Below are 14,156 nucleotides of genomic sequence, written 5' to 3' on the forward strand. Positions count from 1 at the left end.
GTAAAAAAAAAGAATCACCAAGGGCAATGAGACATGCCGAAGATATTATGCTTTTTTTGAACGCTGGTTGCAATTAATTTCTAAAAATAAAAATTGTTAGGTGAGGATGGCTTCAGTTCATCGACCTCTGGGCACAGCACGTTTCCACAGCGCCACAAACAACCCCAGAAGGGACTCGAACCCTCAATCCCTGGCTTAGGAGGCCAGTGCCTTATCCATTAGGCCACTGGGGCACTGCGAAGATAGAATGACCTATACGAACTGATAGAAGCAGTAAGGAAAATATATAATGGAAGGCAATGAGAAATGCCCATGAAATTATGCTTTGCCCATGAAATTATGCTTTTTTTCATTTATGGTTGCACTTCATTGCTAAAAATAAAACTGGATAGCAGAGGATGGTTTCCATCCATCGACCTCTGGGTTATGGGCCCAGCATGCTTCCGCTGGGAAACTCTGCAGCCGCCCCTGACAAGAATTAAACTCACAATCCCTGGCATGGGAGGCCAGTTTTTTAGGCATCTGAGGCATGGTGTTATAGCATGACCTATACGAACTGATAGAAACAGTAAAAAAAAGAATCACGTAGGGCACTGAGACATGCCCATGATATTTTGCTTTTTTTGAACGCTGGTTGCAATTAATTTGTAAAAATAAAGATTGTTAGCAGTTTTTATATTTCTGTTTGCTGAAAACAAACTGGATAGAAGAGGATGGTTTCGATCCATAAATCACTGGGTTAACTGCTCAGCATACTTGCACTTCATCACTCCACTTTCAGGCACCCCAAAATAATACTTGAACTGACAATACATGGATTAGGAGGCTAGTTTCTTAGGCCACTGTGGCACTGTGTGATCAGCATGACCTATACGAACTGATAAAACAGATTCAAAAAAAGAATCACGAAGGGCAGAGAGACATGCCCATGAAAGTATACTTTTTGTTAATCTCTATTTGCACTTCCTTTCTAAAAATTCAATAGCTTCAACATCTTTGTTACATGAACTCTCTTCTTCTTTCCCAAACTGCCTTCATCCACCCCAGATAGGACTTGAACCCACAATCCCTGGCTTAGGAGGCCAGTGCCTTATCCATTAGGCCACTGGGGCACTGCAAATATATAATGACCTATACGAACTGATAGAAGCAGTAAGGAAAATATATAATGGAAGGCAATGAGAAATGCCCATGAAATTATGCTTTGCCCATGAAATTATGCTTTTTTTGATTTATGGTTGCACTTCATTGCTAAAAATAAAACTGGATAGCAGAGGATGGTTTCCATCCATCGACCTCTGGGTTATGGGCCCAGCACGCTTCCGCTGGGAAACTCTGCAGCCGCCCCTGACAAGAATTAAACTCACAATCCCTGGCATGGGAGGCCAGTTTTTTAGGCATCTGGGGCATGGTGTTATAGCATGACCTATACGAACTGATAGAAACAGTAAAAAAAAGAATCACGTAGGGCACTGAGACATGCCCATGATATTTTGCTTTTTTTGAACGCTGGTTGCAATTAATTTGTAAAAATAAAGATTGTTAGCAGTTTTTATATTTCTGTTTGCTGAAAACAAACTGGATAGAAGAGGATGGTTTCGATCCATAAATCACTGGGTTAACTGCTCAGCATACTTGCACTTCATCACTCCACTTTCAGGCACCCCAAAATAATACTTGAACTCACAATACATGGATTAGGAGGCCAGTTTCTTAGGCCACTGTGGCACTGTGTGATCAGCATGACCTATACGAACTGATAAAACAGATTCAAAAAAAGAATCACGAAGGGCAGAGAGACATGCCCATGAAAGTATACTTTTTGTTAATCCCTATTTGCACTTCATTTCTGAAAATTCAATAGCTTGAACATCTTTGTTACATGAACTCTCTTCTTCTTTCCCAAACTGCCTTCATCCACCCCAGATGGGACTCGAACCCACAATCCCTGGCTTAGAAGGCCAGTGCCTTATCCATTAGGCCACTAGGGTACTTGCCAAAATCTATCTTGATAGCAGAGAGTGGTTTCGATCCATCGACCTCTGGGTTACGGGGCCATCACGCTACCTCTGCACCTCTGTAATCAGTGTGACCTATACAAACTGACAGAAGCAGTCAAACAAAGAATCACAGAGGGCACTGAGACATGCCCATGAAATTATGCTATTTTTTATTTATGGTTGCAATCAATTTCTAAAAATAAAAATGGATTGCAGAGGATGGTTTCATCCATCAACCTCTGGGCCCATCATGTTACCGCAGCGCCACTCTGCTTCAACCCACGGAGGGCACTGAGACATGCCATTGCTATTATGCTTTTTTTTATCCCTGGTTGCAGTTCATTTCTGAAAATAAAAATGGATTGCAGAGGATGGTTTCAATCTATAGGCCTCTGGGGTATGGGCCCAGCACGCTTCCGCTGGGACACTCTGTTTTCAGCCACCCCTGACAAGACTTAAACTCACAATCTCTGGCTTGGGAGGCCAGTTTTTTTAGGCATCTGGGGCATGGTGTAATAGCATGACCTATACGAACTGATAGAAACAGTAAAAAAAAGAATCACCAAGGGCAATGAGACATGCCGAAGATATTATGCTTTTTTTGATCGCTGGTTGCAATTAATTTCTAAAAATAAAAATTGTTAGCTGAGGATGGCTTCAGGTCATCAACCTCTGGGCCCAGCTCGTTTCCACAGCGCCACAACCCACCCCAGAAGGGACTCGAAAGCTCAATCCCTGGCATGGGAGGCCAGTTTTTTAGGCATCTGGGGCATGGTGTTATAGCATGACCTATACGAACTGATAGAAAGAGTAAAAAAAAAGAATCACCAAGGGCAATGAGACATGCCGAAGATATTATGCTTTTTTTGAATGCTGGTTGCAATTAATTTCTAAAAATAAAAATTGTTAGGTGAGGATGGCTTCAGTTCATCGACCTCTGGGCACAGCACGTTTCCACAGCGCCACAAACAACCCCAGAAGGGACTCGAACCCTCAATCCCTGGCTTAGGAGGCCAGTGCCTTATCCATTAGGCCACTGGGGCACTGCGAAGATAGAATGACCTATACGAACTGATAGAAGCAGTAAGGAAAATATATAATGGAAGGCAATGAGAAATGCCCATGAAATTATGCTTTGCCCATGAAATTATGCTTTTTTTCATTTATGGTTGCACTTCATTGCTAAAAATAAAACTGGATAGCAGAGGATGGTTTCCATCCATCGACCTCTGGGTTATGGGCCCAGCATGCTTCCGCTGGGAAACTCTGCAGCCGCCCCTGACAAGAATTAAACTCACAATCCCTGGCATGGGAGGCCAGTTTTTTAGGCATCTGAGGCATGGTGTTATAGCATGACCTATACGAACTGATAGAAACAGTAAAAAAAAGAATCACGTAGGGCACTGAGACATGCCCATGATATTTTGCTTTTTTTGAACGCTGGTTGCAATTAATTTGTAAAAATAAAGATTGTTAGCAGTTTTTATATTTCTGTTTGCTGAAAACAAACTGGATAGAAGAGGATGGTTTCGATCCATAAATCACTGGGTTAACTGCTCAGCATACTTGCACTTCATCACTCCACTTTCAGGCACCCCAAAATAATACTTGAACTGACAATACATGGATTAGGAGGCTAGTTTCTTAGGCCACTGTGGCACTGTGTGATCAGCATGACCTATACGAACTGATAAAACAGATTCAAAAAAAGAATCACGAAGGGCAGAGAGACATGCCCATGAAAGTATACTTTTTGTTAATCTCTATTTGCACTTCCTTTCTAAAAATTCAATAGCTTCAACATCTTTGTTACATGAACTCTCTTCTTCTTTCCCAAACTGCCTTCATCCACCCCAGATAGGACTTGAACCCACAATCCCTGGCTTAGGAGGCCAGTGCCTTATCCATTAGGCCACTGGGGCACTGCAAATATATAATGACCTATACGAACTGATAGAAGCAGTAAGGAAAATATATAATGGAAGGCAATGAGAAATGCCCATGAAATTATGCTTTGCCCATGAAATTATGCTTTTTTTGATTTATGGTTGCACTTCATTGCTAAAAATAAAACTGGATAGCAGAGGATGGTTTCCATCCATCGACCTCTGGGTTATGGGCCCAGCACGCTTCCGCTGGGAAACTCTGCAGCCGCCCCTGACAAGAATTAAACTCACAATCCCTGGCATGGGAGGCCAGTTTTTTAGGCATCTGGGGCATGGTGTTATAGCATGACCTATACGAACTGATAGAAACAGTAAAAAAAAGAATCACGTAGGGCACTGAGACATGCCCATGATATTTTGCTTTTTTTGAACGCTGGTTGCAATTAATTTGTAAAAATAAAGATTGTTAGCAGTTTTTATATTTCTGTTTGCTGAAAACAAACTGGATAGAAGAGGATGGTTTCGATCCATAAATCACTGGGTTAACTGCTCAGCATACTTGCACTTCATCACTCCACTTTCAGGCACCCCAAAATAATACTTGAACTCACAATACATGGATTAGGAGGCCAGTTTCTTAGGCCACTGTGGCACTGTGTGATCAGCATGACCTATACGAACTGATAAAACAGATTCAAAAAAAGAATCACGAAGGGCAGAGAGACATGCCCATGAAAGTATACTTTTTGTTAATCTCTATTTGCACTTCCTTTCTAAAAATTCAATAGCTTCAACATCTTTGTTACATGAACTCTCTTCTTCTTTCCCAAACTGCCTTCATCCACCCCAGATGGGACTCGAACCCACAATCCCTGGCTTAGAAGGCCAGTGCCTTATCCATTAGGCCACTAGGGTACTTGCCAAAAGCTATCTTGATAGCAGAGAGTGGTTTCGATCCATCGACCTCTGGGTTACGGGGCCATCACGCTACCGCTGCACCTCTGTAATCATTGTGACCTATACAAACTGACAGAAGCAGTCAAACAAATAATCACAGAGGGCACTGAGACATGCCCATGAAATTATGCTATTTTTTATTTATGGTTGCAATCAATTTCTAAAAATAAAAATGGATTGCAGAGGATGGTTTCATCCATCAACCTCTGGGCCCATCACGTTTCCGCAGCGCCACTCTGCTTCAACCCACGGAGGGCACTGAGACATGCCATTGCTATTATGCTTTTTTTTATCCCTGGTTGCAGTTCATTTCTGAAAATAAAAATGGATTGCAGAGGATGGTTTCAATCTATAGGCCTCTGGGTTATGGGCCCAGCACGCTTCCGCTGGGACACTCTGTTTTCAGCCACCCCTGACAAGACTTAAACTCACAATCTCTGGCTTGGGAGGCCAGTTTTTTTATGCATCTGGGGCATGGTGTAATAGCATGACCTATACGAACTGATAGAAACAGTAAAAAAAAAGAATCACCAAGGGCAATGAGACATGCCGAAGATATTATGCTTTTTTTGATCGCTGGTTGCAATTAATTTCTAAAAATAAAAATTGTTAGGTGAGGATGGCTTCAGTTCATCGACCTCTGGGCCCAGCACGTTTCCACAGCGCCACAACCCACCCCAGAAGGGACTCGAACCCTCAATCCCTGGCTTAGGAGGCCAGTGCCTTATCCGTTAGGACACTGGGGCACTGCGGCGATAGAATGACCTATACGAACTGATAGAAGCAGTAAGGAAAATATATAATGGAAGGCAATGAGAAATGCCCATGAAATTATGCTTTGCCCATGAAATTATGCTTTTTTTCATTTATGGTTGCACTTCATTGCTAAAAATAAAAATGGATTGCAGAGGATGGTTTCATCCATCAACCTCTGCGCCCATCACGTTTCCGCAGCGCCACTCTTTTTCAACCCACGGAGGGCACTGAGACATGCCATTGATATTATGCTTTTTTTTATCCCTGGTTGCAGTTCACTTCTGAAAATAAAAATGGATTGCAGAGGATGGTTTCAATCTATAGGCCTCTGGGTTATGGGCCCAGCACGCTTCCGCTGGGAAACTCTGCAGCCGCCCCTGACAAGAATTAAACTCACAATCCCTGGCATGGGAGGCCAGTTTTTTAGGCATCTGGGGCATGGTGTTATAGCATGACCTATACGAACTTATAGAAACAGTAAAAAAAAGAATCACGTAGGGCACTGAGACATGCCCATGATATTTTGCTTTTTTTGAACGCTGGTTGCAATTAATTTGTAAAAATAAAGATTGTTAGCTGTTTTTATATTTCTGTTTGCTGAAAACAAACTGGATAGAAGAGGATGGTTTCGATCCATAAATCACTGGGTTAACTGCTCAGCATACTTGCACTTCATCACTCCACTTTCAGGCACCCCAAAATAATACTTGAACTCACAATACATGGATTAGGAGGCCAGTTTCTTAGGCCACTGTGGCACTGTGTGATCAGCATGACCTATACGAACTGATAGAAGCAGATTCAAAAAAAGAATCACGAAGGGCAGAGAGACATGCCCATGAAAGTATACTTTTTGTTAATCTCTATTTGCACTTCCTTTCTAAAAATTCAATAGCTTCAACATCTTTGTTACATGAACTCTCTTCTTCTTTCCCAAACTGCCTTCATCCACCCCAGATGGGACTCGAACCCACAATCCCTGGCTTAGAAGGCCAGTGCCTTATCCATTAGGCCACTAGGGTACTTGCTGAAAGCTATCTTGATAGCAGAGAGTGGTGTCGATCCATCGACCTCTGGGTTACGGGGCCATCACGCTACCGCTGCACCTCTGTAATCATTGTGACCTATACAAACTGACAGAAGCAGTCAAACAAATAATCACAGAGGGCACTGAGACATGCCCATGAAATTATGCTATTTTTTTATTTATGGTTGCAATCAATTTCTAAAAATAAAAATGCATTGCAGAGGATGGTTTCATCCATCAACCTCTGGGCCCATCACGTTTCCGCAGCGCCACTCTGCTTCAACCCACGTAGGGCACTGAGACATGCCCATGATATTTTGCTTTTTTTGAACGCTGTTTGCAATTAATTTGTAAAAAGAAAGATTGTTAGCAGTTTTTATATTTCTGTTTGCTGAAAACAAACTGGATAGAAGAGGATGGTTTCGATCCATAAATCACTGGGTTAACTGCTCAGCATACTTGCACTTCATCACTCCACTTTCAGGCACCCCAAAATAATACTTGAACTCACAATACATGGATTAGGAGGCCAGTTTCTTAGGCCACTGTGGCACTGTGTGATCAGCATGACCTATACGAACTGATAGAAGCAGATTCAAAAAAAGAATCACGAAGGGCAGAGAGACATGCCCATGAAAGTATACTTTTAGTTAATCTCTATTTGCACTTCCTTTCTAAATATTCAATAGCTTCAACATATTTGTTACATGAACTCTCTTTTTTTTTCCCAAACTGCCTTCATTCACCCCAGATGGGACTCGAACCCACAATCCCTGGCTTAGAAGGCCAGTGCCTTATCCATTAGGCCACTAGGGTACTTGCCGAAATCTATCTTGATAGCAGAGAGTGGTTTCGATCCATCGACCTCTGGGTTACGGGGCCATCACGCTACCGATGCACCTCTGTAATCAGTGTGACCTATACAAACTGACAGAAGCAGTCAAACAAAGAATCACAGAGGGCACTGAGACATGCCCATGAAATTATTCTATTTTTTATTTATGGTTGCAATTAATTTCTAAAAATAAAAATGGATTGCAGAGGATGGTTTCATCCATCAACCTCTGCGCCCATCACGTTTCCGCAGCGCCACTCTGCTTCAACCCACGGAGGGCACTGAGACATGCCATTGATATTATGCTTTTTTTTATCCCTGGTTGCAGTTCACTTCTGAAAATAAAAATGGATTGCAGAGGATGGTTTCAATCTATAGGCCTCTGGGTTATGGGCCCAGCACGCTTCCGCTGGGAAACTCTGCAGCCGCCCCTGACAAGAATTAAACTCACAATCCCTGGCATGGGAGGCCAGTTTTTTAGGCATCTGGGGCATGGTGTTATAGCATGACCTATACGAACTTATAGAAACAGTAAAAAAAAGAATCACGTAGGGCACTGAGACATGCCCATGATATTTTGCTTTTTTTGAACGCTGGTTGCAATTAATTTGTAAAAATAAAGATTGTTAGCTGTTTTTATATTTCTGTTTGCTGAAAACAAACTGGATAGAAGAGGATGGTTTCGATCCATAAATCACTGGGTTAACTGCTCAGCATACTTGCACTTCATCACTCCACTTTCAGGCACCCCAAAATAATACTTGAACTCACAATACATGGATTAGGAGGCCAGTTTCTTAGGCCACTGTGGCACTGTGTGATCAGCATGACCTATACGAACTGATAGAAGCAGATTCAAAAAAAGAATCACGAAGGGCAGAGAGACATGCCCATGAAAGTATACTTTTTGTTAATCTCTATTTGCACTTCCTTTCTAAAAATTCAATAGCTTCAACATCTTTGTTACATGAACTCTCTTCTTCTTTCCCAAACTGCCTTCATCCACCCCAGATGGGACTCAAACCCACAATCCCTGGCTTAGAAGGCCAGTGCCTTATCCATTAGGCCACTAGGGTACTTGCTGAAAGCTATCTTGATAGCAGAGAGTGGTGTCGATCCATCGACCTCTGGGTTACGGGGCCATCACGCTACCGCTGCACCTCTGTAATCATTGTGACCTATACAAACTGACAGAAGCAGTCAAACAAATAATCACAGAGGGCACTGAGACATGCCCATGAAATTATGCTATTTTTTTATTTATGGTTGCAATCAATTTCTAAAAATAAAAATGCATTGCAGAGGATGGTTTCATCCATCAACCTCTGGGCCCATCACGTTTCCGCAGCGCCACTCTGCTTCAACCCACGTAGGGCACTGAGACATGCCCATGATATTTTGCTTTTTTTGAACGCTGTTTGCAATTAATTTGTAAAAAGAAAGATTGTTAGCAGTTTTTATATTTCTGTTTGCTGAAAACAAACTGGATAGAAGAGGATGGTTTCGATCCATAAATCACTGGGTTAACTGCTCAGCATACTTGCACTTCATCACTCCACTTTCAGGCACCCTAAAATAATACTTGAACTCACAATACATGGATTAGGAGGCCAGTTTCTTAGGCCACTGTGGCACTGTGTGATCAGCATGACCTATACGAACTGATAAAACAGATTCAAAAAAAGAATCACGAAGGGCAGAGAGAGAGACATGCCCATGAAAGTATACTTTTTGTTAATCTCTATTTGCACTTCCTTTCTAAAAATTCAATAGCTTCAACATCTTTGTTACATGAACTCTCTTCTTCTTTCCCAAACTGCCTTCATCCACCCCAGATGGGACTTGAACCCACAATCCCTGGCTTAGGAGGCCAGTGCCTTATCCATTAGGCCACTAGGGTACTTGCCGAAATCTATCTTGATAGCAGAGAGTGTTTTCGATCCATCGACCTCTGGGTTGCGGGGCCATCACGCTACCGCTGCACCTCTGTAATCAGTGTGACCTATACAAACTGACAGAAGCAGTCAAACAAAGAATCACAGAGGGCACTGAGACATGCCCATGAAATTATGCTATTTTTTATTTATGGTTGCAATTAATTTCTAAAAATAAAAATGGATTGCAGAGGATGGTTTCATCCATCAACCTCTGGGCCCATCACGTTTCCGCAGCGCCACTCTGCTTCAACCCACGTAGGGCACTGAGACATGCCCATGATATTTTGCTTTTTTTGAACGCTGTTTGCAATTAATTTGTAAAAAGAAAGATTGTTAGCAGTTTTTATATTTCTGTTTGCTGAAAACAAACTGGATAGAAGAGGATGGTTTCGATCCATAAATCACTGGGTTAACTGCTCAGCATACTTGCACTTCATCACTCCACTTTCAGGCACCCTAAAATAATACTTGAACTCACAATACATGGATTAGGAGGCCAGTTTCTTAGGCCACTGTGGCACTGTGTGATCAGCATGACCTATACGAACTGATAAAACAGATTCAAAAAAAGAATCACGAAGGGCAGAGAGACATGCCCATGAAAGTATACTTTTTGTTAATCTCTATTTGCACTTCCTTTCTAAAAATTCAATAGCTTCAACATCTTTGTTACATGAACTCTCTTCTTCTTTCCCAAACTGCCTTCATCCACCCCAGATGGGACTCGAACCCACAATCCCTGGCTTAGAAGGCCAGTGCCTTATCCATTAGGCCACTAGGGTACTTGCCAAAATCTATCTTGATAGCAGAGAGTGGTTTCGATCCATCGACCTCTGGGTTACGGGGCCATCACGCTACCGCTGCACCTCTGTAATCAGTGTGACCTATACAAACTGACAGAAGCAGTCAAACAAAGAATCACAGAGGGCACTGAGACATGCCCATGAAATTATGCTATTTTTTATTTATGGTTGCAATTAATTTCAAAAAATAAAAATGGATTGCAGAGGATGGTTTCATCCATCAACCTCTGGGCCCATCACGTTTCCGCAGCGCCACTCTGCTTCAACCCACGGAGGGCACTGAGACATGCCATTGATATTATGCTTTTTTTTATCCCTGGTTGCAGTTCACTTCTGAAAATAAAAATGGATTGCAGAGGATGGTTTCAATCTATAGGCCTCTGGGTTATGGGCCCAGCACGCTTCTGCTGGGACACTCTGTTTTCAGCCACCCCTGACAAGACTTAAACTCACAATCTCTGGCTTGGGAGGCCAGTTTTTTAGGCATCTGGGGCATGGTGTAATAGCATGACCTATACGAACTGATAGAAACAGTAAAAAAAAGAATCACCAAGGGCAATGAGACATGCCGAAGATATTATGCTTTTTTTGATCGCTGGTTGCAATTAATTTCTAAAAATAAAAATTGTTAGCTGAGGATGGCTTCAGGTCATCAACCCCTGGGCCCAGCTCGTTTCCACAGCGCCACAACCCACCCCAGAAGGGACTCGAAAGCTCAATCCCTGGCATGGGAGGCCGGTTTTTTAGGCATCTGGGGCATGGTGTTATAGCATGACCTATACGAACTGATAGAAACAGTAAAAAAAAAGAATCACCAAGGGCAATGAGACATGCCGAAGATATTATGTTTTTTTTGATCGCTGGTTGCAATTAATTTCTAAAAATAAAATTGTTAGCTGAGGATGGCTTCAGTTCATCGACCTCTGGGCCCAGCACGTTTCCACAGCGCCACAACCCACCCCAGAAGGGACTCGAACCCTCAATCCCTGGCTTAGGAGGCCAGTGCCTTATCCATTAGGCCACTGCGAAGATAGAATGACCTATACGAACTGATAGAAGCAGTAAGGAAAATATATAATGGAAGGCAATGAGAAATGCCCATGAAATTATGCTTTGCCCATGAAATTATGCTTTTTTTCATTTATGGTTGCACTTCATTGCTAAAAATAAAACTGGATAGCAGAGGATGGTTTCCATCCATCGACCTCTGGGTTATTGGCCCAGCACGCTTCCGCTGGGAAACTCTGCAGCCGCCCCTGACAAGAATTAAACTCACAATCCCTGGCATGGGAGGCCAGTTTTTTAGGCATCTGGGGCATGGTGTTATAGCATGACCTATACGAACTTATAGAAACAGTAAAAAAAATAATCACGTAGGGCACTGAGACATGCCCATGATATTTTGCTTTTTTTGAACGCTGGTTGCAATTAATTTGTAAAAAGAAAGATTGTTAGCAGTTTTTATATTTCTGTTTGCTGAAAACAAACTGGATAGAAGAGGATGGTTTCGATCCATAAATCACTGGGTTAACTGCTCAGCATACTTGCACTTCATCACTCCACTTTCAGGCACCCCAAAATAATACTTGAACTCACAATACATGGATTAGGAGGCCAGTTTCTTAGGACACTGTGGCACTGTGTGATCAGCATGACCTATACGAACTGATAGAAGCAGATTCAAAAAAAGAATCACGAAGGGCAGAGAGACATGCCCATGAAAGTATACTTTTTGTTAATCCCTATTTGCACTTCATTTCTAAAAATTCAATAGCTTCAACATCTTTGTTACATGAACTCTCTTCTTCTTTCCCAAACTGCCTTCATCCACCCCAGATGGGACTCGAACCGACAATCCCTGGCTTAGAAGGCCAGTGCCTTATCCATTAGGCCACTAGGGTACTTGCCGAAATCTATCTTGATAGCAGAGAGTGGTTTCGATCCATCGACCTCTGGGTTACGGGGCCATCACGCTACCGCTGCACCTCTGTAATCAGTGTGACCTATACAAACTGACAGAAGCAGTCAAACAAAGAATCACAGAGGGCACTGAGACATGCCCATGAAATTATGCTATTTTTTATTTATGGTTGCAATTAATTTCTAAAAATAAAAATGGATTGCAGAGGATGGTTTCATCCATCAACCTCTGGGCCCATCACGTTTCCGCAGCGCCACTGCTTCAACCCACGGAGGGCACTGAGACATGCCATTGATATTATGCTTTTTTTTATCCCTGGTTGCAGTTCACTTCTGAAAATAAAAATGGATTGCAGAGGATGGTTTCAATCTATAGGCCTCTGGGTTATGGGCCCAGCACGCTTCTGCTGGGGCACTCTGTTTTCAGCCACCCCTGACAAGACTTAAACTCACAATCTCTGGCTTGGGTGGCCAGTTTTTTAGGCATCTGGGGCATGGTGTAATAGCATGACCTATACGAACTGATAGAAACAGTAAAAAAAAGAATCACCAAGGGCAATGAGACATGCCGAAGATATTATGCTTTTTTTATCGCTGGTTGCAATTAATTTCTAAAAATAAAAATTGTTAGCTGAGGATGGCTTCAGGTCATCAACCTCTGGGCCCAGCTCGTTTCCACAGCGCCACAACCCACCCCAGAAGGGACTCGAAAGCTCAATCCCTGGCTTGGGTGGCCAGTTTTTTAGGCATCTGGGGCATGGTGTAATAGCATGACCTATACGAACTGATAGAAACAGTAAAAAAAAGAATCACCAAGGGCAATGAGACATGCCGAAGATATTATGCTTTTTTTATCGCTGGTTGCAATTAATTTCTAAAAATAAAAATTGTTAGCTGAGGATGGCTTCAGGTCATCAACCTCTGGGCCCAGCTCGTTTCCACAGCGCCACAACCCACCCCAGAAGGGACTCGAAAGCTCAATCCCTGGCTTGGGTGGCCAGTTTTTTAGGCATCTGGGGCATGGTGTAATAGCATGACCTATACGAACTGATAGAAACAGTAAAAAAAAGAATCACCAAGGGCAATGAGACATGCCGAAGATATTATGCTTTTTTTATCGCTGGTTGCAATTAATTTCTAAAAATCAAAATTGTTAGCTGAGGATGGCTTCAGGTCATCAACCTCTGGGCCCAGCTCGTTTCCACAGCGCCACAACCCACCCCAGAAGGGACTCGAAAGCTCAATCCCTGGCTTGGGTGGCCAGTTTTTTAGGCATCTGGGGCATGGTGTAATAGCATGACCTATACGAACTGATAGAAACAGTAAAAAAAAGAATCACCAAGGGCAATGAGACATGCCGAAGATATTATGCTTTTTTTATCGCTGGTTGCAATTAATTTCTAAAAATAAAAATTGTTAGCTGAGGATGGCTTCAGGTCATCAACCTCTGGGCCCAGCTCGTTTCCACAGCGCCACAACCCACCCCAGAAGGGACTCGAACCCTCAATCCCTGGCTTAGGAGGCCAGTGCCTTATCCATTAGGCCACTGGGGCACTGCGAAGATCGAATGACCTATACGAACTGATAGAAGCAGTAAGGAAAATATATAATGGAAGGCAATGAGAAATGCCCATGAAATTATGCTTTGCCCATGAAATTATGCTTTTTTTCATTTATGGTTGCACTTCATTGCTAAAAATAAAACTGGATAGCAGAGGATGGTTTCCATCCATCGACCTCTGGGTTATGGGCCCAGCACGCTTCCGCTGGGAAACTCTGCAGCAGCCCCTGACAAGAATTAAACTCACAATGCCTGGCATGGGAGGCCAGTTTTTTAGGCATCTGGGGCATGGTGTTATAGCATGACCTATACGAACTTATAGAAACAGTAAAAAAAAGAATCACGTAGGGCACTGAGACATGCCCATGATATTTTGCTTTTTTTGAACGCTGGTTGCAATTAATTTGTAAAAAGAAAGATTGTTAGCAGTTTTTATATTTCTGTTTGCTGAAAACAAACTGGATAGAAGAGGAT

The 14,156-nt window shown here is 42.6% G+C and overlaps 12 non-coding genes across 12 annotated transcripts; all 12 read right to left on the minus strand.

Moving 5' to 3' along the window:
• Positions 1 to 160: 160 nt before the first annotated feature.
• On the minus strand, positions 161 to 233 carry trnar-ccu (transfer RNA arginine (anticodon CCU)). The gene has a single exon. It is a non-coding gene; the product is annotated as a tRNA-Arg (tRNA).
• An 806-nt stretch (positions 234 to 1,039) lies between these two features.
• Positions 1,040 to 1,112, minus strand: trnar-ccu (transfer RNA arginine (anticodon CCU)). Its single transcript has one exon. It is a non-coding gene; the product is annotated as a tRNA-Arg (tRNA).
• An 806-nt stretch (positions 1,113 to 1,918) lies between these two features.
• On the minus strand, positions 1,919 to 1,991 carry trnar-ucu (transfer RNA arginine (anticodon UCU)). The gene has a single exon. It is a non-coding gene; the product is annotated as a tRNA-Arg (tRNA).
• A 979-nt stretch (positions 1,992 to 2,970) lies between these two features.
• trnar-ccu (transfer RNA arginine (anticodon CCU)) lies at positions 2,971 to 3,043 on the minus strand. The gene has a single exon. It is a non-coding gene; the product is annotated as a tRNA-Arg (tRNA).
• Positions 3,044 to 3,849: 806 nt separating this feature from the next.
• trnar-ccu (transfer RNA arginine (anticodon CCU)) lies at positions 3,850 to 3,922 on the minus strand. Its single transcript has one exon. It is a non-coding gene; the product is annotated as a tRNA-Arg (tRNA).
• Positions 3,923 to 4,728: 806 nt separating this feature from the next.
• trnar-ucu (transfer RNA arginine (anticodon UCU)) lies at positions 4,729 to 4,801 on the minus strand. Its single transcript has one exon. It is a non-coding gene; the product is annotated as a tRNA-Arg (tRNA).
• Positions 4,802 to 6,548: 1,747 nt separating this feature from the next.
• Positions 6,549 to 6,621, minus strand: trnar-ucu (transfer RNA arginine (anticodon UCU)). Its single transcript has one exon. It is a non-coding gene; the product is annotated as a tRNA-Arg (tRNA).
• A 748-nt stretch (positions 6,622 to 7,369) lies between these two features.
• On the minus strand, positions 7,370 to 7,442 carry trnar-ucu (transfer RNA arginine (anticodon UCU)). The gene has a single exon. It is a non-coding gene; the product is annotated as a tRNA-Arg (tRNA).
• Positions 7,443 to 8,464: 1,022 nt separating this feature from the next.
• trnar-ucu (transfer RNA arginine (anticodon UCU)) lies at positions 8,465 to 8,537 on the minus strand. The gene has a single exon. It is a non-coding gene; the product is annotated as a tRNA-Arg (tRNA).
• A 751-nt stretch (positions 8,538 to 9,288) lies between these two features.
• On the minus strand, positions 9,289 to 9,361 carry trnar-ccu (transfer RNA arginine (anticodon CCU)). Its single transcript has one exon. It is a non-coding gene; the product is annotated as a tRNA-Arg (tRNA).
• Positions 9,362 to 10,107: 746 nt separating this feature from the next.
• On the minus strand, positions 10,108 to 10,180 carry trnar-ucu (transfer RNA arginine (anticodon UCU)). Its single transcript has one exon. It is a non-coding gene; the product is annotated as a tRNA-Arg (tRNA).
• A 3,421-nt stretch (positions 10,181 to 13,601) lies between these two features.
• Positions 13,602 to 13,674, minus strand: trnar-ccu (transfer RNA arginine (anticodon CCU)). The gene has a single exon. It is a non-coding gene; the product is annotated as a tRNA-Arg (tRNA).
• Between the last annotated feature and the right edge of the window lie 482 nt (positions 13,675 to 14,156).

The sequence above is a fragment of the Salmo salar genome, chromosome 07, assembly GCF_965601325.2.
Source record: "Salmo salar chromosome 07, fSalSal1, whole genome shotgun sequence".
Taxonomy (NCBI): domain Eukaryota; kingdom Metazoa; phylum Chordata; class Actinopteri; order Salmoniformes; family Salmonidae; genus Salmo; species Salmo salar.